The following is a 27,384-nucleotide window of genomic DNA, read 5'->3' as shown; positions in this document are numbered from 1 at the left end:
ATGGAAAGAGCATAGAGAGGTAGAAAGACAAGGTAGAGATGATGATGGAGAGAAATCAGTAAATAGGGAAGGAAGGAACGGGAAAGTCTGCCTAATGTTCCCATCTTGACCTGGTCTAATCAATACTCTGAGATTCATACAATCAGCACTATTTATGGACTCTGGGCAAGTATCTCCACCATCATCAGATCGTCACCTGCAATATGTGGATAAAAGTAACCAATCTTTCCTAATTGCTGTGAGATACCTTTCCAAGACTAACACTTGGCAATCAAAACTAAGCCCCAAGGGCACGCATTCCTGAAAGATCTTACTAACAACACAGCTGCACAATTACTGTGATGAAACCGTGCTTTGCAATATAAATGTCCAAAATGCCTGAAGAATCCTGGCACTTTCAATGATTTAGTAAATTGGAGCTCATTTTTGAAAAGGGTGCTTCATTACTTTGAAAATATCATATATATATATATATATATGTATATATATATAGAGAGAGAGACAGAGACAGAAAGACAGAGAGACAGAGAGACAGAGAGACAGAGAAAAAAGGGGTGAGAAAGAGAGGGAGAGAAGGAAGAGAGAGAGAGAGAGATCATGAATGGGCTGTCTTTAAATGAAATGATGCGGAATAGTTTCCCTCCAGTAGAGAGAAGACCCTACAGTGAATTAGCCCCATTAACTCATTCTCATCTACCTTTATTAAGTGGCTGGTTTCAGGTGTGGTTCAGCGGAACAGAACAATCAACTGTTTAAAGAAAACACACTTGCACTGTATTAGAGACATGAAGAACTTCGGAATAGTGGGATTCCACATATGGTCTGTTTTGTTCTGGTCTAGTTTTTCGAGACAGAGGTTTGCTATCTAGCTCTGGCTGTCTTCGAACTCACTATGTGGACCAGGCGGGCCTTGAACTCACATCTGACTGCTTCTGCCTGCAAAGTACTGGAATTAAGGGCGTAAACCACAATGCCCACCACTAGGTATGTTCTATTAACTGACAACAACCAACCAGATATATGTAGTAACAACTATACAAGTACAGCATTGTCTGTACATACGGATTTTCTAAGACAGTTCCAGTTTTTATTTTTTCTGTCCTTTAGGGAGCTATCAATTTTCAGATAATCTCCTATTTTGAAAATATGTTTCAGGCTAGTGATATATCTGTATAGGTAAAAATATTTGGCTGAGTTCAAATCTCCAGAACCCAAATAAAAGGCAGATGCATATTTCCAGTATCTGTAAAACCAGCATTTCTTTGTGTGTCTGTGTGTGTATGTACATATTAAGCTTACTATTACTATATTCTGAAATTATCTTTAAGGGTATAAATTATTCCCTATTAATATTACTTGAAGATGAAATTGCTACCCTCACTCCCTTACTCCCCCCTCTTCTTTTTCTTATTTCTTTTTTGTCTGTTTGTCTTTATTTAAAACCAGCATTTCTATGGGGAAAATGAGATTCAGAAACAGAATTGCTCAGAGCTTTCAGGGCAGCTAATGTGGTGTATGTGGTAGAAAAGCAACAAAGAGATCTAGTCCCAAGCAAGGTGCCAGATGAGGACCAACCTCCAAGGTCACCTTGTGAGCACCACACGTACGAATGAACACACATATGGATTCATACAAGCAAATGCAAACACATATAAATGCATACAGAATATGACCCCCTCTCAACTGTTTCTAAAACACGAGCTGTCCCCTTGTCACTCACAAGGCCATACTTTTCAACTCCCTTCTAAATCCCACATGGTTACTCATCCAGTCATTTGGGCAATGTCTTTTTCAGCTTCAAGTCACTGCATTTGGCCAATGCTAGCTGCATTCAAACTGTACTACCTTCCATATTAAAAAAACTTAAGTCTTCTTTCATTCCCATATTCCGGAGCCTAGCTCACCATATAATTCGTTATGTATGGTCTTGGCTAATTTCCTAGAAAGGTATGACCACCCCCAGTGTCTCCACTTCCTGTCTCCTCACTCTCTTGACTGACCCAATGCAATCAACCTACAAGTCCCCTTTCAGCAGCCATCAAATGCAATGTACAGACAGCAAATAATGGTGTGGATAAAAGTAACAATGTGAATTAAAACAAGCAAGCAAGCAAACAAACAAATCAAACCTAGCCACACACAAAACAAAACACAAAACCAATATTGAGCTCCATGTCATCTCCAATGTACTGGAATTTTTTTTTTTTTTTTTTTTGGAAGAAGGGTGGCAAGATTAGAGACTCAGAACTGGTGAGCAAACACAAGGACATAGTATCTTCCAGGCTCAACAAGGAACATGCACGTATGAACTCACGGTGATTGTGAAAGGATATTTAAGGCCTGGCCAGGCCAGGGCCAAAAAAAATGCAGCATAAAGTGAGGAAACGGGGACATGTAATGTAAGCTAACAACCAGCGTTACCATCTTATCATCCTATTTTACATTCTGATCTCTCATCACTCTTTAAAATGATTTTTTTTCACAAATGTACACATGTTCAGGACACCACAACAGGTTATCTCCCTACTTCCTTAGAGTTCCCTCTCAACCGCAACCTCAAAGCACCAGTGTAGCCCACTTCGGGTATAGACGTCTGCATGTTTCCATTACTCAGGTCTCCAGTTTACAAACACCATTCATACCCACGCTATCTGGACTATGTTTGGGGATTCTAGACTCCCCCATTCTGCATCTCAGTCTGATACAGGAGAATATCTTATCTGCCTTGCTTGAAACCCATACTTCCAGGATGGTGACTTCTCATTGACTCTATTATTGAAGTGGGACTGGTGCTGCCATCATCACATCTTTCCTGGAGTCTAATTCCCTTCACTTCTACTCTTGCCACCTGCAGTCTACCCTCCACATGGCAGACAGGAAAACACTTTTAAATGGCGCATCACAGTGCCTCCTACAATCTTGTCATCAGAGTCACAGTGTATCAAAATCCTAGCCATGGCACCCATGACTGCCACCAGGCTCCATCTGCAGGTGTCTTTGCATTGCATTGAACATTCCAAGCACTTTCCTAGCTTAAGACTCTTCTTTTTCGTCGAGAGAGCAATGTTGCTCAGTTCCTCGTCTGTTTCTGAGTCTAATCAAATAGCATCCTAGAGCAGTCTTTCCTGCCTCCTTGCCTAAGCAACACAAACTCAGCTTCCTTCATCCATCCTGCCATTTATATTTTCTCAATCCACAGATCACCACTGGGGAAGATGGACTGTGTATTTAAGTGCCTGATTTGTCTTTAATTTGGTTGTGCATTATCTCAAAGTGACAGCCCCTCTAAGGCAGAGACTTTCTCTTCTTTTGTACATGCTTAGAATCAAATCAAACAAATACGTAGTATACACTCGACAAATATTCATGACACATTACATTAGACTCCTAGCGAACATTCATAAACTGCTGACTTTATAGCAGTCCACTCAATCCATTGACGAACGATTCCCTCCTCTACAGATTGTGAAACTATTTTATTTTAAGAATTTTTCAGAAGGCTTGAATGATTGGTCAGTGGTATTATATTTGTTTAACATATGCAATGTTCAACTTCATTTCCTATATGACACAGAGAGAGAGAGAGAGACAGAGAGAGACAGAGACAGAGAGAGACAGAGAGGAGATGACAAATTAGCTCTATAGTTAAAGGAGAAGTTTTTACAATTTAAAAAAAGGCAATCCAGTCACAGAATTAAATCCTAATGCATTATAGCATAAGGCATTCTTTAAACATGTATGATAGGAAAACAAAGAGAAGTTAGACATAAACAAGATCATGTAAATAATCTTAGTACTCAGGAGGCTAAGGCAGAAGAATTATGAGTTCAAATGTGGCCTGGGTTACATGGTTAGTTATAGGGCACTCAGGGATTTGCAGCTATCTCAAAATCAAAACTACAAAGCAGAGAAAAGACAGCTAAATGAAGGCAAAGGTAAAATGCAGGTTGAGGCTCAAAAGACTCTAACACAGAGACGTTGTTCAGTTGTCCATAGTGCAGCTGTCTGCTCTATACACATCATAGTTTCTTTAATTGTCAATTTGCCATCAATTAGTATCACTTGAGCAGGGAGCCACAGCCAAGGAATTCCTATTGCTTTCACTGATGTGGGAATCCATGCCCAAAATATGGGTAGCAACTTCTGGGAGCAGCACAGACGAAAAGGATATGGTATAAAGAGGAACATTCCTCTTTGGTTCTCTTGGCCTTTTCTTTTGCCATCAAGCTGGTTTACCCTGTTGCTGAAAATCATTTCATCATTAGAATCAGCATTTCCAGGCTCCATTGTCAACTAAAGTCAAGCAAGCAGCTCTCCAAGAATGCCCCAGGTTTGCAGGGCCATATTGAGACTGCTGAGGTATGTGAGTGCAAGTACCATGGATCAGCCAGAGGCACTGGATCCCCTGGATCTTGCTTGAGTTTCAAGCTGTCCAACATGAGTGCTGGGGATTGGATTCTGGTCATATGCAAGAGCAATATATATATATATATATATATATATATATATATATATATATATATAAAATTTGGTTGTCAGCCTACCCTTTAATGGCTGAGCCATCTCTCTAGCCAAGCAGTATGTATTTTTAACAGCTGAGGCATCCTTATGGACTCTGTATTACTTTCTTATTGCTACTATAAAGAATTACCACATAGTTGGTTGTTTAATGCAGCAATAGTTAATATTCCATCAGTTATAAAAGCCTAACACTTATAATTGATATCACTGGAATGAACCCAAAATGCCAGTGGCACTGTGTTGCTCCCAGAGGCTCTTGGAGAATCTGTTTCAGGTTCCTAAAGGTCATCTGCATCACAAAACATGGTCTTCTTTCTCTCTTTAAAGCTAGCAATATAGCATCATTCAACCCCAACCTCTGATAATGGCCTCGTCTCTTCTTCCCTGTGTTTGCCTTTCTGTCTCCCACTCCTAAGGACCTTTGTGATGACATGAAGTTCACTCAGATAATCCAGGATAAACTCCTCATCTCATTTCCAAAACATAATCAAAGTAGTGGCCTCTTTGGCATGTAGGCACATTCACAGGTTCTATGATTAGAAAACACATCCTTTGGAGGCCACTATCCTGTCTATACCAGTCATTGATTATTGTAGGAATAGAGATATACTATGTGAAGTCACCAGATCAGCATCTTGTTGTTGTCGAAATAGTAGCGCAGAAATGAGGATGGCAAGACAGGTCTGTTATCCCAGGTCACAAAGGGTATGGCAAGGCCTGAATAGGTCATGAATATTGTGAGGACTCAGATACTGTGGTTAAGGGAAGGGCAAGGTTAAGGACATGGTTATCACCTTATGTTCCTCTCAATTGACAAACTTGTAATAGAAATCACTGCTTGCAATAGAACTCTGTAATCTTGGCCTACTTTATGTTTTGTTTTTCTCTGGGTCTTAGGTACACACAAGATAGATGATAGAGTTTTACTCTTAAATCAAATTCTCTCCCTGAAAATAAGACTCAATGTATACTATTTCTATAAGCAATTGTAATCTAGAAAAAATTTTTAGCGAACCCATATTAAAACAGCATAAGACATTTGGATGGTCTAAATTATATGAAGTTCATTTTATTGTTCTTCAAATATTCTAAATGTCCAAAAATTGAAGTGTTTTATAATTAAATTCTTCGCTACTTAGGAACATGGCCTAAGCACTTATAATTGTTAAAGGGCAAACAGAGCTCACATTATTTAAAGGGCAAAAAGCAGCAAAGAAATGCTGACGATCCAATCAAATGTATTTTCTTAATTGAACCTTTTAATTGTTTCTGGGCACACCATACTCATGATCTGATGTGTTCTCAGGAAGTTAAATTTCGAGGGTTCATCTCCAATCTTCGTGGAAGATTACAAAAAACAGAGACTTGGAATTTTATTTGTTTCCTTGGTAACACCCCTTCAAAGCTGGTATCAGTGCCTTATCATTTTGCTCCTACACCTGGATGAGAGTCCTGCAACTCCACAGTGTAAAGTTCAGGAAGAGAAATGACTTGAGCAGACAATCTAAAAGAAGGATCTATGGTGGGTGTTATTCTGGAAGAAAATTTAATTTACTTAAGCTAATAAAAATAGCAGGAGAAAGAAACAAAATTGGAAACTTACTGGAATTTAATTCACCGCAGGATATTGTTATCTAGCAGGTTAATCTTGGGCCCCAACCAAATGATTGAAGTTTTTCCAACAGGCAAAATAGTTCAGAGTTACGCCTATAAATGATACATACAGTTCACAGGAGAGGAATAGAGTTAGATATACTGTGTTTGAAAAAACAGTGGATGAGGCTGAGGAAACACTTTAGTAGGTAAAGTGCTTGCTACAGAAATGTGAGAATTTGAGTTCAAATCCCCAGAACCTGTGTAAAATCCACACGCATAGAATCAGTATCTTTAATCTTAGTACTGCTATTGGGAAATGGAAGAGGAAGACAGGGGAATCCCCAGAGGCTCTTGTGTCAGTTAGCTTACAACACACAGCAGAGAGCAAACAACAAGCAAACCCTGGTGGGGAATGATGTCTGAAGCTGTGCTTTGACCTCCTTTATGTGCACTGCCCCACACATGTGCCAGCATAACACATACACACACACACACACACACACACACCACTACCACCACCACCACCACACAAACATCACATACATACACCGCACACGTACAGAGACACATGATACCACACACCACACCACATATATTACACCACACACATACATATCATACCACACACCACACACACATACACATTACAGACCCCCACATATACATTATTCCACAGAACCCCCCCCCACACACACACATGTGAGTGGATGGATTCTATAACTAAACATTGGGTAAAGCTAAAATTATTGTATGATACATACAATGTAATATATGAATTTGAATAGCTAGATATATACTTATCCAAATTACCTTGATGAAGAAAGTATCTTTCTTCTAAATCTGTAAGAACACAAAGAGGGTCTACATTCCAGTCTGGGGAGCATTGGAACATTAGTATTGAATAAATGTTCCCAAAATAACCATCAAAGTTAGCCTAGAATTACCAAGTCAGAAGTGAAGCACACATAGCTGTAAGTAGCTGTGGTAACATAAAGCAAGAACTAGCTACCCTGGTTCAATGGACTTTTCAGGGGTTGATATGGAAGGATAGAGAAGAGAAATAGAAACAGAAGATCGGAAGTTCTCCTCCACCTAATTGGCATCTTTGTAGGAAACTGCCCTATCTCCTGAAACAATGATCTGAGTAGGCCTGCAGTACCCCAGATGATACTATGGAAATATTTGTAGTCACAGTGTCACAGAAACTGTTTCCTCCTATCACAAGCCACTGTGCTTTTTAGCTCCCTGCTTATCAGAGCAGTTTCAATTCTAAGCCTGGTATTACGGTTTGTATATGCTTGCCCAGGGAGTGGTACTACTAGAAGGTATGTCTTTGTTGGTGTGTTTGGGGGCATCAGCTTTAAGACCTTCATCCCTAGCTGACTGGATGTCAGTATTCTGCTAACATCCTCCAGATGAAGATGTAGAACTCTGAGCTCCTCCTGCACCATGCCTGCCTGGGTGCTCCCATGTTCCCGCCTTGATTATAATGGACTGAACCTCTGAACATGTAAGCTATCCCTAATTAATTGTTGTCCTTATAAGAGTTGCCTTGGTCATGGTGTCTGTTTACAGCAGTAAAACTCTAAGATGTCTTGTTAGGCCTATTTCTGTTTGAAAGGGAATATGGCTGAGTACCAGAAAGTGCTAGATAAATTTCTTAAAAGGTGTGGTGATCATTTATTTCCTTCTAGTAGCCACTGACTTTTTGAAAAAGCAACAGTACTCAGTTGGAAAAACGAGATCTAAAAATCGATAGTATTTGCCAATGGAAACTTGATGCCCTTTAACAAATCCCAGAAGCCTAATTACCCTATTTTGTGTAAATTGCTTTCACTTACTTTTATAAATACATATCATTAATTATGCACACTGACATTCGAAATCATATAGACTCTGTGTACATACTAACCACTTGATATGATCAAATCATGTTCTTTCCTTTATTAATTAGCCCATTTTTATTAAAACAAAACTTTTCAAAATCTTTATTAAAAGTCATTGTATTAATCCACAGAAATGAAAATTTTCATTTCTAGGACTCAGTTAATTAATATATTTAGCTCTACAATAAAATTTCCTGGGGCTGGAGAGATGGCTCAATGGTTAAGAGTACTTGTTGCTTTTGCAGAGAACCTGAGTTCAGTTCCTAGCACTTAGATTATAGATAAGATGATTCACAACCATCTTTAATTCCACTTCCAGGGGATCAGATTCCCTCTTCTGACTTCTGTGGATACCAGGCCAACACATGCTGCCTATAAAACATGCAGGAAAAAATCACGTTAAATAAATCAATCAATTAATTAATTAATTAATTTCCCCAGGGATATATTGATTGTATTGTCAGAAACTTACTTGAACCTTTCCTTTGTTTTTGCTGTGGGGGCTGGTTTATGTCTGCATGTATTTTTGTGCGGATCTTCACAACTTTTCTAAAGCTCTGACAAAACTTCATAATTAAGGCAACTTATAGAAAAAAGAGTTTCTTGGGCTTACAGAGGGTGAGTCTGTGAAAAAAATGTGTGGAGTAGAATGGCAAAAAGCAAGCAGGCATAGTGCTGGAACAGAATCTGAGAGCTTATAGATCAAGACAGCAACCATGAGGAAGGGGGGAAAGATAGGCAGACAGGCAGGCAGGCAGGCAGGTAGGCAGGCAGGCAGGCAGGCAGGCAGGCAGACAGACAGACAGACAGACAGACAGACAGAGACAGATGGAGAAACCTCAAAGCCCACCCCCTAGTGGCACACCTAGTCCATACCTACTAATCCTTCCCAAACAGTTCAACCAACTAGGGACCAAGGATTCAAACATAATGAACCTGTAGAGGTCATTCTCATTCTAGCTACTGTGTGGCTGGCGACAAATCTCAGGGCTTCCTATCATTGCTACATATACTGAAACCTGGTTCCTTTCCTTAAAATGAGCACAGGGGAAAGTTGGCTTACCAAGGTGGATGGCCAATTTTTTATACTTTTACAGATGAACTTTGTTGTTCTACACTTCTCACTTTGTTGTCACTTTGATGATCAACAATCCAAACGTCCACCTTCAAGTATTTGTAGCAATCATCATAAAACGTACTTGTATTTGCCTCTAGAAAATGACACTGACTAGTAAGTCACCCAGTAGCTATATTCCCTGGTTAAATATTGGGTTGGCTTGAAACAGGCCCAGGAAAGCATATTCTTGGAATATACCTATCCATTGCAATTCACTTTTGTGCCAGTGATATGGTGATTTTCATATTAAGAGACAATAACAAATTTGTAAATTTAGTAGAATTAAGTAGATATCATTAAAATATAAAGTATCAAGAGAAAATCAAGATGATACAGATGATGGAATTGCCTACTATCAAAAAGGTAGCTGAAATCAACTCCTAAAACCCAACATCAGGTGTTTTAGCAATCCTTTTCATGTATTATAGCTTATACAGGAGTTACAAAATCTTAGCAAAATGTATTCTGTAAGTTTGGTTATACAATAGCTGTAGGAATTACAGTAGGAAACACGGAAGTGAAATTCACTGTATTATTATGTAAAAACAGCAAAACAGATGATCTTTTCAATGGATAATAGAAAGGAACAGAGGATATAGCTCAGTTAGAAGAGTGTACGATCCATCCCCAGAACTTTATAAAATCAGGTATGGAAGCATATGCCTGGAATGACAACAATTAGGAGGAGGAGGCAAGAGGATCAGAAGTTTAAAGAATCCAGAACTACACAGTGAATTTGAAGCCATTTGGAATGACATGAGACCCTGTCTCAAAAATATAAAGTAAAAGAGCATTTGATAAATATGAATATATTTTAAAACAAGAACCTAAGTAATTTAGGAATGGCCAAAACATGGTATGGTTTTTGGTGTTGGGTGGGGACTTAAAATTTAGCACAAGCTGCCCTTGAACTTCTGACCTTTCTTTTGTCTGAGCTTCCTGAGTTCTGGTATTATGAGGATGTATCTGCATATCTCTCTAAATCCATGTTTTCTGTTTGTTTTGTTCTTTACCATGTGGACCTCAGGGATCAAACATAGGTGGCAGGTTTTGTAGCAGGTACTTTTTAATTTTCTGAGCCATCACTGGGATTCTGAATTCCAAATGTTGTTGGTATGCTGTTTTCAACATTTCCATAAAGCCATAAAGAAGGCAAAGCTAACCCTTTCCACCTTAACTCATCAACATTGGATTTTAAGTCCTACCAGGTGCAATGGACAAAACACACATGTAGGTATGAATATTAGAAAATGACAGGAAGTTCTCTTTTGACTAATTTTTATTATAACTTTCTGACAAAAAAATTCACTGAAAAGCTTTCAATCCCAGTTTTCAGGAGGCTGAACTAGGAGGACTTATTTGAACTGAGAAGTCTGAAACCTGCCTAAGTAACAGGAAAAGAGTGAAATCTCAAAGAGAACAAAAACAAAAACAAAACAACAATGAGAAAAACCCAAAACAAACAAACCCAAAACAAAACAAAACAAAAAACTAAGATATTCTAGCAGCTCAGGAGAAAAATCAAAATTGTTCAGAGCAAATATCAGAAGCCTGTTCATTAGAAAGAAAAACCTTACAATATCAAAGTTCTCCTCTACATCCCCATAAGTCACTTAGAGACAATCAAAGGGCATTTTTATATCACGGCAAAAACAAATGCTTACATTCCTCTGCCTATCACCTTATCTGCACAGCCATTGAAGGGGAAATAAAAAGCATAAAACTGTCAGCAGTAATTATACAACAAACAAAAATTACAGAAACCTGAGAAATAGGATTACAAACAATTGAAGTGAGGTGTTTAGGTTTGCAGATTCTGTGCATCTTGGAAAGCATTAGCAAAAACCTAGATTTATTACAAAAGAAAGTGGATGTAAAAAATACACTCTACAGAGTGGGAGCAACTTTGAGCCAGTACTTAGCTCAGAAGATCCCTTATTTCCATTTTCTATTCCATAGACTTTCAATTGCAAAATGGAAAAGAGGAGCTCACAGAGGAGGTGGGTCTTTCCTTAATTGATGTAGGTGACTGGCATCTCTATATTTCTCTTGCATGTTCTATCCCATCATAATAATCTGTAGGAAAGGCAATTCATATGCATTATCTCTTAACTGGTTTGTGATCTTCCAGAGGTCCATTTGGGATAGTCTTTTAGCTTAGTGTGTCTTGTGTGTATCTAGGAAAATTTGTGATTGTGGTGGGAATTTTTCTGTATGTTGGAAGGATGCTGCACAATTCAATTCCACTGAATCCCAGGAGTGGTCTTTTTAGGTTATCAGGACAAATGGGTATCTTTCTTATGAATGACAGTCACTGCCTCTGACCTGACGACCTCCCTGCCCTCAAAAGCACAGTGAAAAAGAGAAAACTGGCCATATTCCTGGAAGGAAGGACTAAGCATCAAAGGAAGTAGTTATTCTCACCCAAAACATGTACATTATCATTTTACTCCACTGTGTGTACATATCTGGAATACTAGAAAGCTTAAAAAATCAAATCAGGCTTATAAACATGGAAAAGACAAATATCTATATATGTCTCATGAAACAAAGGAAATCTCCCAAAATGATTCTATTAGAGAGTCCTCCAAAAAGAAAATCTCTCTCTCTCTCTCTCTCTCTCTCTCTCTCTCTCTCTCTCTCTCTATTAGTTTGTGCGGAGGCATCATGAAACAATAGCACCCCAAGTAGGTAGGAAAAGGCCAGAAAATCAAAATTAAACATAAATTTATAAACCAATGATTAAATACTTGATTTAAAAAGTGTGTGTGTGGTACATGGTACCACACAGTACGTGTCCGTGGATATGTGCAGGTCGATGTCTGGTACTTTCTCCTATTCTTCTCAATGCTTATTTATTTATTTATTTATTTATTTATTTATTTATTTTTAAAGTCAGATCACTCAGTGAACCTGAAATTTATTGAGTTGCCTAGGCTGTCTGACCAGTGAGCTTCAAGGCTCTTTCTGTGTTTCTCTTACCCCATGCTCCAGGCTAAAGGCATATGCTACCACCTACAGCTAGAGATTATGGGTACATGCTTTCAACCTCAAATTTTTATGTAGCTCGTAGTGATAAAATACAGGTCACCCTGTCTTCACAGCAGGCACTTTACCAACTGAGCCATGTCCCCAATCCCTAAGGCTTTGTTTTTAGATCCTCAGACTTATTGCATTGCCTAAGTGATACTATTCTTCTATTCAATGCCCTATTCTACACTACAGCTCTAAAGGCTCAGGCTTGACTTTATATTGTTTTATTTTTCTAAGTAAAAATTGTAAGGACATTAAAGGTAGTAGGGGCTTATTCATTGCCTTCTTCAAAATGCTTTCAGATACAAACTGTTTTAAGAGTACAAGAACACTGGTCTCAAATTAAGTTAAAATAGATGTTAGTGAAATGTGAGTCTGCCAACTTAACACACATTAATTTACAATAAATGTTAAATCTAGAGCTTTAGAGACACAAACATGATCATCGATACAATAGATCAAGAAGGATGTGAAGTTGAGCAAATGTTTTCATTAATTTATTTACTTTACATCCTGATTGCACCTCCCTTCCCTCCAAGCAAATTATTTTTAAGTTGATCTTTTTTAAATGAAAACATTCCCATCATCGTATTTGTTCTTATGTGACATAATTGATTAATCTGATTGCAAAAAGAGCTGGAACACTGCACACCCATAGCTAAGCTAACCTGGGAAATCGTTAATGTCCTTAGTAGCCCTTTGTTGCCCATCTCTGTGCTTGACCTAACATCCAATACCTATCAAGGGAAATTCTTTTAGAATGTACTAAGGTACCACTAACTTCCACCAACTAAAGGCTAAAACTATTATCAAATACTGCCTGAAACATATTGCTCTCACTCCTCGCACTTTTCTGTGACCTGACTTACATTTTCAGCAATTCTGTTTAGAAGTGCCTTGATTTATGTCTTTACTTTTGGTCATTAACTATAAAATTGTTAACATGTAGAAACATGGTATTAGGGTAATCTGAATCAGTGCCTCCAGGTCATGGTTCCTCTTCTTTACCTCCAGAATAAACTATCCCTTATCCTGTTTGAGATGAGAGCTGTAGTTTTGTGTAACATATAAAATCTTTATTTTCATGTTCCCTCTCCCATGAAAACTCATCCCCTTTTTCTTTGCAACAATCATAAATTTAAATGTAACTTGATATTTTCCTCTTGGCCTTTGCTTATCTGTTTCTTTGTGTATTTCATCCTAAGTGTAGCCCCCTCTTTGTCTCTTCTATTTTTCACATTCCTCAAATCTCCAGCATTGCTAGAGGCCAGAGAATGATACTTCGTAATAGGTCTCTTTGCATAACAATTTTTGAGACACCAGGAAAACTCTGGACCTAGGGGAGAATTCACGGTTAGGGAAACTTCCATTCATAGAGGGGATTCTCCATTTTTAAGGCTGCATTCTTCTCCCCAGCTGGTATTTTAACTGCCATCCAAGTCTTTCTCTTTTTCTGTCTCCTGTTTCCCTTGGCATCCCATCAGCATCTCTGCCTTTGGTACTTCTAGCATGCCTAGTAGAGGTTGACACATTCCCCTGAGTACTTCCTAAGTGTATGTGAGGAACACATGCTAATCAACTTGTTTTTCCCTCAGTAATCATCCTTTGATACAGAAAACTGTGAAAACAATTCAGGAGGGCAGAGGGAACACTATTTGTTCTTCTCCTTCAGTTTCCTAGGTTAGTGAGGAATGTTAAAAGCTTTATGCACTAACACACAGAGCTGTTATCATTCCTAAATGGCAAGCAATTGGAGAGACTGCAGGGGCCATTCTGAGACAAGACACACTAAATTATATGTAAAATACAAGCAGACGCTTAATATCGCTTTTACTAAGGTCGAACTCAGAGAATCCTGCAAAAGAGAAGGGGAGAAAGATTGTAGGAGCCAGCACGGTCAAGGACACTACAAGAAAACCCACAGAATCAACCAACCTGGGCTCATATGGGCCCAAACAGACTGAATGGACAGGGAGCCTGTATGGGACTGACTTAGACACTCTAAAACATATGTTATAGTTGCATAGTTTGGTCTTCTTATGGGACTTCTAACAATGGGAGAAGTGGCTGTCTCTGACTCTATTGCCTGTTTTTATCTGCTTTTGCCTGCTACTAAAGACTTGTTTAACCTTAATAAGAAAGGAGATTGCCTAGTCTTACTACAACTTGATACGGCATGTTTGGTTGATATCTATGGGAGGCCTATTCTGAAGAGAAAGAGAGCAGGAGTGGATGGGGGGCAGAGGAGAGGTTGGGGAAAGGACTGGGAGTAGATAATAGCGGAAAAACTGTGATCCACATGTAGAAAGAAGACATATAGTTAAGGCCAAAATTTATGTCAGTAATGAAAAAAGGGACTTGGGGTTTACTAGAATATTTTATCAGTTTCTCTTTTCAATGTGCCTACATTAACTGCTGTGGTGGGTTAAATAGGAGTGGCCCCCTATTCATGACCTGTGCTCTATCCCCCTGTGTACAAAATGGACGAAGAAGAAATTCTAGACTTCTGCAAGACTGTTTGCATGTGTGTGACAGAGTAATTAAAGGACCCAGGTTTGGTTCCCAGCACACACATGGTGGTTCATAGCCATCTATATCACCAACTCCAAGAAACCCAATGTTTTCTTCTAAGCTCTTCAGGCATAAGGCAAACAACATATAAAATAAAATGTTGAACAAAAATTAAAGTGTCGTACTCCATTATAGTATACATAGTGAACTATTTTTTATTCAGTGGCATTTATTTTTCCTACTTACCCTTCAATGAGCTTAGAGTCATTTTATTTCCTGATTGAGTCTCTTATGAAATATAATTCTGTTTTATGACAATATTTCATGAAGTAATTTCTGTTGTGAGTGACAGGTGACACCCTCTGTGTTCCCCGTGTAATTTCATTTTACTGGCCTTGAACCTATTCCTGGGAAAGATTGAAACTAGAAAGAGAATAACAATTTAGAGAGTATACAGAAATACTGTGACAGGAAGCAGGCATTCGGGTTTTTAAATGTCCCTTCCCCCCAGCACTAGAGCCCTAGGCTATCTAGAAAATTTAGACTCAGGAAAACAACCCTAGAAGAAAGAGAGAGGTCCAGTCACCATACTGCAGGACTCCATTCCTAAATTTTGCATGGTGGAATAGCAAAATCCAGGAATGGCTATCCATAACTTTGTCTATGCACTTGCAAAAAGTATTAAGTGAAGTCCAGTGTGGTTTGCATCCAGGACAGAACTACTGAGTGCAATAGAGGCAAAAAGAGCTCTTTCCCCTGGAGACTGATTGAAGCCTATTGCCAGCTAAGATATAAGAATCCCAATACCATGAACAGTTGATAAAAAACTTTTCTCTCCTCCCAGGTATAAACCTATAACCTTCTAGGCATCTTACAAACAACAGCACCCATTTACAGTAAAAGGGTATGTCTTAACTCCCTTTTGTAACTCTGGTAGTTCTTAGTTTTGTCTTATGCAATTGTAATCCCATCTAAATCATCCTATAGTCTCAATTATTGAAAGGGGATAGAGACAGAGGAAGAGAGGGTCCCAGAAAAACTGGGTGAAGAAGAAAATTCCAGAAACATTCAAAATCCAGAATACAAGAGGGCAGCTCTCTTCTCAGAAACCTACAATCTCCTGGGTGTGTCTTACTTCTCTTTCTGTTAACACCTGGACTTAACAAGTATCTTCCAAATGTATTTTAATAAATTTCAACTCTGCTTCATAATGGCTTGTCCTGAAATTATTTCCTTTAGTGAATGAAGAACATGACTTTACCTGTCTCCAAGTAAAAAGAGATTAAGAGACCTTAGGCGTCAGGCAGTAAGATTAAAAAGTACTATCTCAACCTCAACATTGCTGACAGCTTGCTTGAGAAAGAAGGCATAGCACTAGACTCTACCATAGCCAGCCTCTTGGTAGCAGCCCAGTGCAATGCTTTGAAGAGGACTGGGGGAAAGAAAGGGTGCAGTTTTAGCCATTGTTTGAAGATACTGGAGAAAGAAGAGTTTAGTGTACCAGGTGACTAATACTGACTTAAGTTCACTCTTGTTTAATAGTCAAAACATTGCAGTCCTGGATAAGAGACTGAGCTCAGCAGATAGAATATTTTCCCAGCATGTTGTATCCTGGGTTTGACCTACCAGTATTGTATAAAACTTAGCATAGTAGTGCACACCTATAATGTGAGCACTTGAGAGACAGGGACAGGAGGACTAGAAATTCAAGGTCATTCTTGACTAGCCAGGAAGTTGAGGACACCCTGAATACACAATACTCTGTCTCAAAAACACATACAGAAATACTATAATATCTAAAAAATAAACTTCATTTTATTATATCTGGCAATTTCTCTTAAAAATAATTCAAACCCAGATAAGACATGAGGTGAAGAGGGCAATTTTCTTTATTTCACAAATTCTAACATACACTATTAATAATAACCCCATAATAAATTCACAACAATCAGAGAAGTAGACCCAACTCTAAATTCATGATGTAAATATTTAAGTATATTCTATTTCATCCAAAAAGAGTAATGACACAAGAGAAATAACTAAAAATAGTAATTCTGATTTTGATTCTTTTCAGTGACGCTGATGAGACTAAATTATGCTCTGTTCAAAAACACCATCATCAGTAATGTAACTAATTGACAAGTGCAAACAGAAGGGACATCTGCCAAATTTTGGGTAATTAAAATAAATGCCCGTCTTCATTATGTTCACATTCAATTTATCATACAATTATTGTATGTTGTTTTTAGTTTGTGCTCCAAAGCATTTTATAGCAAAGTTGTTTATTTTTCAAATATAGTTTGTGTGTGTGTGTGCATGTGCCTGTATGTGTATTTGTGTGTGTGTGTGTGTGTGTGTGTGTGTGTGTGTGTGTGTGTGTGTGTAGATCACATAGAAGTCAAAGAACAGTTTCTGGGAGTTCTTTCTAGTTTGCTGAGGCAAGGTCTCTCTTGTTTCTGCTGCTGTGTTAAATACTCCAGCCTAGCTGGTCCTTGAGCTTCTGGAAGATTTCCTGCTTCCACCTTCTATCCTGGAATTACAGGTATATTCTACAACATTATGGTAGTGTGCGTTGTGTGTGTGTGTGTGTGTGTGTGTGTGTGTGTGTGTGTGTGTGTGTGTGTGTTTTGGGGATTAGATGTGGCATGCATGACTGTCACTTTTAAACAAAAGAGACATCTTCTTGTTACCTTTGTTTTAAACAAGCATAATAAACTGGATTTACATACTAGGGAAACAAGAAAATATAACTTAATCTTAAATGAGCTTTTTACTATTTTAAACTAGAACATATTTTGTGAGTCATTTGAGTGGATACAAATACATAAATTCTAAAAATATATATGAATGATAATTATAGCTTTATTATGACAAAACAGAAATACCTCCCTACATATTCATCAATATGGATAATGTGAAACTAAATTTTTGTATATTTATTTGACAGTACCCATATTGGTGGTAGCACACAACTATAATATCAGAACTTTGAAGATTATAATTGGAGGCCTGCCAGTATTCAAGACTAGCCTGAGATACATAATGAATGTCAGGCCAGTCAAAAATCAAAGAAACACACAAATTCCTAAGGGAAGATAACATTTAGTAAATGGCAATATAGAGAAGGTAGAACTGAGGAAAAATGTTACTTTTATATTATTCATTAAGATTCCTCTGAATTATGTAGTCCAAAGTTCAAATGAAGTGAAGGATTGTTTCAATGTGTCATTTCTCAGAAGATGATGTTACTCTTTGATAGAGAGCTTGCCTGCCATGTCTGACACCCTAGCTTCCATTTCTAGTGAGAGAAAACATGTCATTTTAAAAATGTCTAATTATACCTCCTATAAATGTTCAGTCAAGTCCTATAGCCCTCCTCCCAGAAAACAAGAACAATGTTTTCCTTGTCCCCTCCTAAAGTGCTATACTACCTCCTGCTTTGGGTCCTTGACTGGACTACAAAATAGAAGTAGGCATTTAATGGTCTCTCCATCCATCCTTGAAGCATGCATACTTAATTCTCCTCTATCCATTCTGAACTTCACCATTAAACCCTTCTAACACTGCCCCATGGATTGAATTGTTAACCTCTTATTTTCTTGAGTAAAGTCAGAGACTAGGAATACATATACACTTCCAAATCATGTTTCCCTTGGGTTTGTTTGATTTTGTATCCTGAGATAGAGTTTCACTTATTCCAGGCCGACCTTGAACTCCATCTATAGCCAAGGATAACCTTGCAGTTCTGATCCTTTTACATCCACCTCCAGATTACTAGGAGAGGAGAAATCCCAATATGCCTAGATACTCTGTAATGGAGATCAAACCCAGAATTTTGTGCATGCTAAGCAAGAATTCTACTAACTGAGCTGTTGTTAAAGGTTTAACTGGCAAGTAAAAATGACACATTTATAATGTACATGTTTTAATATAAGGACACATTGCACAATGATTAAACATATATACCACATCTCACAACTCATAGAAACAGCTACACGTTAATCAACTGTGACTCACATCATCATTTTGTACATTAAATATGATTTACTTAGAAATTGACAAATATTAGTCATTCCCATTCACATAGCCTGAATCAAATATATCCCGAATGACATATTTTCATTTTCATCTCGTCAGAGTTAATTAAGTTTAATTTGACAAGTATATTTTGACTAGCTATTAACCAAAGTAAAAATAGTGACCAGATAAAGATGTATGCCCTCAGGGAGGTGACATTTTAACAGGAAAAGGCAAATGCTTCAAGAGAAACAGGACATGTTACTAAGTTATAGAGAGAGCAAAAGCAAGAAGAGAATAAGTTGTGAGGTTGGGGGCAGTGGTCAGGAGAGCAGAGCAATTGGATTTCTAAGAAACTAAATCATTAAGCTATACATGATGAGGCAGGCACAAATGTGATTCTAGCACTTAGAAGGCTGAGGCAAGAAGATCATGAGTTCTAGGCCAGTCTAGAATACATAGTGAGATTCTGCTAAAGGGGAAAGAGAACAAAGAGAGAAGGATAATTGACAAGAATATAAAAAGACTGCAGAAATAGGCAAGTCCCTCACCCACAGGCCTGCCACCATTTTTCTCAAAGTGGTCATAAAACCTATGAGAAGGCACCAGGTCATGAGATCACAATTAAGACCTACTATCCCTATACCTAGAGGAAAGAACCATTCTGTCTAAAGACATTGGAACACAGAAAAGAATTTCAACAAACTGGCCATGCTCACCCAGTTCATTCCTATGATAACACATGCTCAGACCAGTTAGATTTCCCCACAATGGTTGGCTATTAATTTAACCTAGCAGAAAACCACATAAGTTTAATTACATTTTCAGGGCTGTCTTCCTTTCTTTCTAACATTTATTTTGTATTCAATCCCATGTATGCATGTGTGTGAGTTCAGGTGTCTATCAAGTCCGGAAGAGGGTGTTGGATCCCCTAGAGCATAAGGTAGAGGCAGTTGTGAGCTGACAGACATGGATTCCAAGAACCATTCTCCCTGCCACCATCCTAACTCTACTTTTACTTTAATTGTTAAAATAAGGTCTCATGTGTTCCCATTCCAAGGCTGCATTCAAACTCACTATTGAGGATGACTTTGAAACGTCTGATTTTTCTGCCTCCACCTCCCACATGCTCAGATTATGAGCCTACACCTACCAGGGCCACTTACATGCAGAGGAACAGTCCACCAACTAAGCTGCATGCCCAGTCTATGTCTGCCTTTCTTAATAATACTATGCCCCTGGTCAAGCTCATAGTAAACAATGCCAACTTTTTTCTCTTAGTGGTCTTTCCTTTGTTGTAGTGGTCTCAACCATGGGCCTAGGATGAGTGGCCAAGCTCAATTTGCTTTCTTCAGCAGCTATTTGGACATATTTCCCACCTATCATGGCAGCTTGTTCACATCTATACCATATTCCCCCATCTTTCATTGTAATAAGTAGGCAGGCCCTTTTTGAGTTTGTACCAATATTCCTCTTAACATCTTGGTATCTTGGTAAATATCCTCAAATTCCGCCTTAATATTTTTGAATTTAGGAATTGTGGTTAATTCTTTCTAGGTGGCTTTTTGTTAAGTAAGTAAAGTAATGGAGAGAAGCCCAGCAAATGAGAGACATAGGAATCAGATGTGAGTGGAAAACGATTCTAGCTTCCTCTCTGCTGCCGTGATAAAAGACTGACTAAAAACAACTTGGGGAAGAAAGGGGTTATGTGGTTTATACTACCAGGTCACAAGCCATCACTGAGGGGAGTCAGGGTGGGAATTCAAGCAATAACTTGAAGCAGCAGCTGTGGAGGGTCCTCTCTGGTTCTCTCACAGGCTGAATGAAGCTCAGCAGCCCACCCCACCCCCTTTTAATTTTTCCTTGAATTTGCTCTCAGGTTATTACAGTATGAAATATACTTCATGTATTGTAAACAGATCTTTTATTTGCCTGATGTAATTGTTCTCTCCAAGGCTTACTGCCTCTGTCTGCTAACCTAGGCCTAGTCCTGGCAGCTTCTAGCCTCTGTGTCAGCCTCTGAGATTTACTGTTGAATAAGCTTACCCTTTCTAGTCCTTTCTGATCTGTGGTTGGTTGGTTCACCTCAGCTGTTCTGGTTCAACTTCCTTTCCAAACTGACTGATTCAATCTGGCTTCTCTTCTTGGCCTCTCCTGAATCGCACTGCTTGGATTCATATTAACTCTAGCCGTCTGGTGCTCGCTTCGGCAGCACATATACTAAACTCTAGCCATCTGGTCTAATCTTCTAGATCCTTCTCCTTCTCTGGCTCATCTGTCTTTGCCTGTGTCTAACTCATTCTTTCTCTCTGAAACCTGTCTCTGTAAAACTGCCCCCCCCTACACTGCTCTCTCTTAAATAGTTTCCCTTTCCTCTCTCTTCTCACAAGAGTTGAGCATACCCTTTTCTGTCAAATCTTTTGTCAGTTTTTCTGCCCCTGAACTAGAAGTCACTTTTAAATATGGGTGTTTATTTCTACAAACTAACTTTACCTTCATCATTTGAGATTAAAGCTATGTACTAAGAACATGTGTGTATTCCAGCCAGAGGAATTAAAGGTATGTTCTAAAGGCTGATTACACCACACCTAGAAAGAGGTTTTTTTTTTTTCAGTAAATAACAGAATCTCAGGGTTTACAGTGTGATCGAATATCCTGCAGAAGAAATGTATAGCAAGTGGAACAGGGGTGTTCAATTTATTAGAAAACAAAAATTAAGGCAGTAAGAAGATAATAGAGTAAGAAACAGTAGAGACTGAATGGGAAAATACTTTTCACAGGAAGTTTTGATATGATTCTGTTGAAATACTATTAAAGAAACCAGTTTACACAGAAAACTGGGTATTCGTTGGCCTAGGTATATCAATTATAAAGCTCTGATGTTGAACACTCAGAATAATGGCATAGACTATATACAAAAATAACTTTGGCAGACATGGTTGGGCACGCCTGTAATCCCAGCATTTGGGAGGCAGAGGCAGGTAGAACTCTGAAATCTGGGATGGATAAGATTGCTACACAGAGAAATTCTATCCCACAAAACAGGCAGGCAGGCAGGCAGGCAGGCAGACAGACAGACAGACAGACCTAAACAGAACAAATAGCTTCAAAGAAATCATCTTTCTTCAGACTTTCCTTAGCCATCTACTGCAGAGTAAATTATAGGAAAATAAATAGTATGCACTCAGAGAACTGTTTGAAGATACTAATGTATTATACGCTGCTAGATACATTATATATTTATGATAATTAACGATATTTAAGTATTAATTAGCTCCTCCCCCTCCTCCTCCTCGTCATCCTCCTTCTCCTCCTCCTCCTCCGCCTTCTTCTTCTTCTTGTTCTTCTTCTGGAGAATACCAAATGGCAGATGTCACCAGTGCAGTGGGAGAGCTTGGAGGACCCAGGGCCCAGGATTAGGAGGCCACTGGGGCTTCCGTGGAGGATTCGGCAGCGATCTTAAGGGGTCACAGTCGTGGTCGAGGCTGTGGCCATGGTCGAGGCCACGGGGCTCGTGGAGGTAAAACTGAAGACAGGAGTGGAGCCCTGTCACCAAGCTGGAGCCACCTGGTTAAGGACATGAAGATCAAGTCCTTGAAGGAGATACACCTGTTCTCCCTGCCCATTAAGGAGTCTGAGATTATTGACACTTTCCTGGGTGCATCTCTAAAGGATGAGGTTCTGAAAACCATGCCAGTGCAGAAGCAGACTCAGGCTAGCCAGCAAACCAGGTTCAAGGCTTTTGTCACTATTGGGGACTACAATAGCCACGTTGGTCTTGGTGTTAAGTGCTCCAAGGAGGTAGCCACTGCCATCCGAAAGGCTATCATCCTGGCCAAGGTTTAGATCGTCCCAGTTCGGAGTGGCTACTGGGGGAACAAGATTGGCAAGCCCCACGCTGTACCATGCAAGGTGACAGGCCTCTGTGTCTCTGTGCTAGTGTGTCTCATCCCTTCCCGCAGAGGCACTGGCATTATCTCTGCTCCTGTGCCCAAGAAGCTACTGATGATGGCCTGTACAGATGACTGCTACACTTCAGTCAGGGGCTGTACTGCCACCTAGGACAACTTTGCCAAGGTCACTTTTGATGCTATTCCAAGACTTACAGCTACCTGACCCCTGACCTCTGGAAAGAGCCTGTGTTCACCAAGTCTCCTTATCAGGAATTCACTGACCATCCTGTGAAAATCCACACCAGAATCTTTGTTCAAAGGACCCAGGCTCCAGCTGTGGCTACCACATAAGGGTTTTTATACAAGAAAAATAAATGAATTAAGTCTGTTTAAAAAGTATTAGTTTCCAAAAACCTTAGATATTTTTAAATTATCAATTATTAGTTGTTATTTTCTTTTTTTTTTCCCCCGGAGCTGGGGACCGAACCCAGGGCCTTGCGCTTCCTAGGCAAGCACTCTACCACTGAGCTAAATCCCCAACCCCCATTAGTTGTTATTAATAGTTATGCACCAGCAGAGTGAAAAGCACATGTTACACTAACATGCACCAATATGTAGTATGAGAATAAAACATGACTAATATTTCTCTTGATAAATATTTTATGCCCTTCCCACTATGGCACCATATAAGTACACTGAGATTTAAATGTTTAAACATGTTTGACAAACCAATTTTCACAGGATTTTTCAAAGTTAAGCAGCTTGCGATGATGAGGTAGATTAAGAGTGGTAGGTTCAATAGCACAAACTAACTCATAGCTGGATTAATTTTTTCAAAACTACGAATTAACATTTTCTGTGTTTTAAAATAATCTAAAATATGACTTGAATTTTACATAAAAGTTTGTTTATTTCCTTAATTTTGGAGGATATCATCACAGCATTTTCCACTTCACTTTCCTTTCTCCAAATTCTTCCATATGCTTCTCTTCGCTCTCCTATAAATCCATGGCATCTTTTTCTATTAAATATTATGACATGTATACATGTATGTATTCCTCATAATACTCTGCTTAGTCAATGGGATGTTACTCCTTTATATCTTTTAAGAGTTGACAATTTGACACTGGATAACTATTTGGTGTTCCCTTACCAAGGAGTGGTGGTTTGCATGAGAATGGACCCTGTAGGCTCATATATTTAAGTGCTTAGTCCTCAATATATGAAACTGTTTGGGAAGGATATGAGATGTAGTCTTAATAGAGAAAGAGGATCACTGACAGTAGCTTTGAAGTTTCAAAAGCATACAATATTCTCAGTTCTGCCTCCTTATCTTTCTGCCTCCTGGCTATCTCTCAAGGTATAAACTCTCAACTATTGGTCCAGTGCCACATGTTTCTGCCTGCTGACCTACCATCATGATGATTAGGGACTCACCCTTTAGACATATAAGCTCCAGTAAACTATTCTATAAATTGTCCTTGTCATGAAGTCTTTTCAGAGCAATAGAAAAGTAACTATGATACTGGGGAAAACTATTTCCCCATCCTCAGCATTCCTGAGTTGTCTATAGTTCTTTGTGTAGGGTTGAAGCCTTGTGGGCTTTCCACATGTCCACCTTAGCATGTCTGTTGTTGTTGTTGTTGTTGTTGTTGTTGCTGCTGCTGTTGCTATTGTTGTTTTTGTGTGATTGTTTCACACTTAGAACACCATGTTGGTAAGATTTGTCAGTGTGAGTTCTGACATTACTAGGAAACACATTCTAGCGAGCAGTACATGGTCCTTTGGAATTTAGAATCATTCTAACTCCTGTTCTACAATATTAACAAAGCCTTAGGTTTGCCAGTTGTTTTGAAGATGTAACCATTGGGACTGAGACCTCCAGCTCTGTGTTTTAACTGTTTTCGATTTTCTATAATGGTCTCATCTGTTTCAAGAGAGGGTTGCAATGAGAGGCAAGGTCTACATCTATTTGTGGGTATAAGGAAAGATATTTGAAAATTTGTAGGTATTATTTAGCTTCCTTTGTTGCACAACCTAGTATCAGTTGCCAAAGAACACTGCTATCCATAAACGGGTTTGACACTATTGCCTCAATTAACAATCAAGACACGATCCTTTACAGATATACCTCTTTTCAGGGAAGTCTATGCTGGGCCAGGTTAATAGTTAATGTAGAGTAGGATAATAACCAAACTTTCTCAGCTATAAAATATCAGACAGAGAATGGCTAAGATCAAAACCTCAAGTGAGGATGTGGTAAAAGAACACTCCTCGATTGTTGGTGGGATTGCAAACTGGTACAACCACTCTGGAAATCTATCTGGCGGTTTCCCAGAAAGTTGGAAATAGCTCTACCTGAAGACCCAGCTGTATCACTCCTGGGTATATATGCAAAAGATGCTCCACCATACCACAAGGACAAGTTCCCCACTATGTTCATAATAGCTATATTTGTAATAGCCAGAAGTCAGAAACCACCCAGATTTCTCTGATACAGAAAGCATGGTTCATTTACACAATAGAATACTATTGAGCTATTAAAAACAAAGACATCATGATTTTTGCAGGCAAATGTATAGAACTAGAGGATATCATCTTGATTGAGGTAACCAAGCCCCAAAAGGACTTGCGTGGTATGTACTCACTAATAAGTGGACAGACGTTTAACAAGTTTAACAAGCAGGAAGGCCCAAGTAAGGATGCATCAATCCCACTTAGAAAGGGAAACAAAATAATCATGGAAGGCAGAGGGATGGATGGATGTGGGTGAGATGGGGGATGGAAAAGGGGGAACAGGATTAGGTATGGTGTTGGGGAACAGAAGAGAAGCCCACAGAGGACCAGGAGAATGAATGAAAATATGCAGCTTCTGGGGGTGGGAGGAGGGAAGACTGTCTAGAAATTCCCAGAAACCTGTGAAGTGAGACATTCTCAGGACTCAGTGGGGGTGACTTTAGCTGAAATGTCCAACAGTAAGGAAAGGGGACTCGAAGGGTTAACATCCAGGAGATAGACAGGGCCTCAAATGGAGGCGGTAGGGGGTTACCAACCCATAGTCAAAAATTTTGACCCAGAATTGTTCCTGCCTAAAAGAACTACAGGGACAAAAATGGAGAAGAGACTGAAAGAAAGACCTCATGGGGGGCGACCAAGGCCTGACACTCTTTCTGATGTTATTATGTGTTTACATACAGGAGTTTAGCATGACTGTCCTCTAAAAGGCCCTACCTGTAGCTGACTGAGACGGAGGCCAATACTTAAACGCAACCATTTTACTAAAGTCAGGGACCCCTATGGAGTAACTAGTGGAAGGATTGAAGGAGCTAAAGGGGAGGGCTACCCATAGGAAGATCAACTCATCTGGATGCCTGGGAGATCCCAGAGACTAAGCCACTGACCAGGTAGCATGCACAGGCTGGTCTGAGGCTCCCTGCATATATAGAGCAGAAAACTCTCTGTTTTGGCCTCAGTAGGAGATGATGTGCCTGATCTTGAGAGAGTTGAAGCCCCAGGGAAGGGAAGTATCCAAGGTGGGGGGGGGGGTCTGCATCTTCTCAGAGGCAAAGGGAAGAAGGAAATCAAAGGGGGTAGGCGGCAGGGGTTAAGAGCTGGAAAGTAAATAAATAAAATAATTAATTTAAAAGATCAGGAAACACTCTATCTCTGATAATTGAATAATTATGAGATACAGAAGCCCAAATTACTTACATGCTTATTGTTGCTTTGTTGAGATAGGCACTGATATAGAAACTAAAGGCTTCAAACTTATTATGTGGTTGAGGATGACCTTCAGAACACCCTTCTTCCATCTGTTTAGTCTTGGGACCATGGATGCATGCCATTATGCCTGGTTTATCTGGTGCTGAACACATGGCTTAGCATAGTCTAGGAAACTTCTGTACCAACTCAGCCACATTTTCAACCCTGTCTTTGGTTTTCAACTGGCCTTTTCTACTACACCCATTTTACCTTGAATATTCCTTTACCCACTCAAACACAATGCTATAAAGACATTATAGGAAAACTAAGATGTTCTTTATCTATCGCTCCCTGCCAACTTTCTCACTGAGTGAGATCAAAGCATCAAACTCATAAATTTCCTTGATGTGTTGGTAGAATATCAATACAGCCAGTTCTAGAGAGAAGACAAAGAGTGTTTAACGACCACAAGGAACAGTTTTACAAGCTTCCCTTCTCTATAAATCCAACATAGTGATTTACTAAGGATTCATTTACTTCAACCTTTGACTGGCAGAAATTGACTAAAGAATATGGAACCTAGCAAAATGCTGCTGTCCTAATTTATCACAGCACATCTAAATGGCAGTAGATGTCATTTGACCTTATCATCATGTTTTTCAGCAATTCTTCTATGGTTCCAAAAATTAAAAATATCTTTGAGGTATATAATAAGTATATATAAGGGATACATTGCAAAACTGGTCCAGTTGATGAAAATGTGTTAGTTGAGCATGGTGAGACAGACTTCTAACCCAAGCATCTTATCCAACACTTCTGGCATAATTTTTAACCAATATTGAGTAAGATTAGAAGTTCATGGCCTAAAGAGATTCCTTTGACTTATTAGAAACTGCAAAATGGCCCCAAAAGTGAGAGCACCAATTTCTAAATCAACATGTATCTGAAAACTTTTTTGTTGCTTTTACTTGAAGCACAGTCTTCTGCATTCCAAACTGACTTTGAACTTGTTGTATCATCAAAGATAACCCTGAGCTTCTCATACTCCTGTCTCTACCTCTCGAGTGTAAGGATTAATGGATATGTGCTGCCACACCTGGCTACCCAC

At 39.1% G+C, this 27,384-nt stretch overlaps 1 pseudogene; it reads left to right on the top strand.

The window, feature by feature from the left end:
• The first annotated feature begins 22,044 nt into the window (after positions 1-22,044).
• On the top strand, positions 22,045-22,955 carry LOC116888413 (annotated as a pseudogene).
• The last annotated feature ends 4,429 nt before the right edge of the window (positions 22,956-27,384 follow it).

Source organism: Rattus rattus, chromosome X (genome assembly GCF_011064425.1).
Source record: "Rattus rattus isolate New Zealand chromosome X, Rrattus_CSIRO_v1, whole genome shotgun sequence".
NCBI lineage: Eukaryota > Metazoa > Chordata > Mammalia > Rodentia > Muridae > Rattus > Rattus rattus.
Note: the sequence above shows the minus strand (reverse complement) of the source record. Positions and strands in the feature narration are given on the sequence as shown.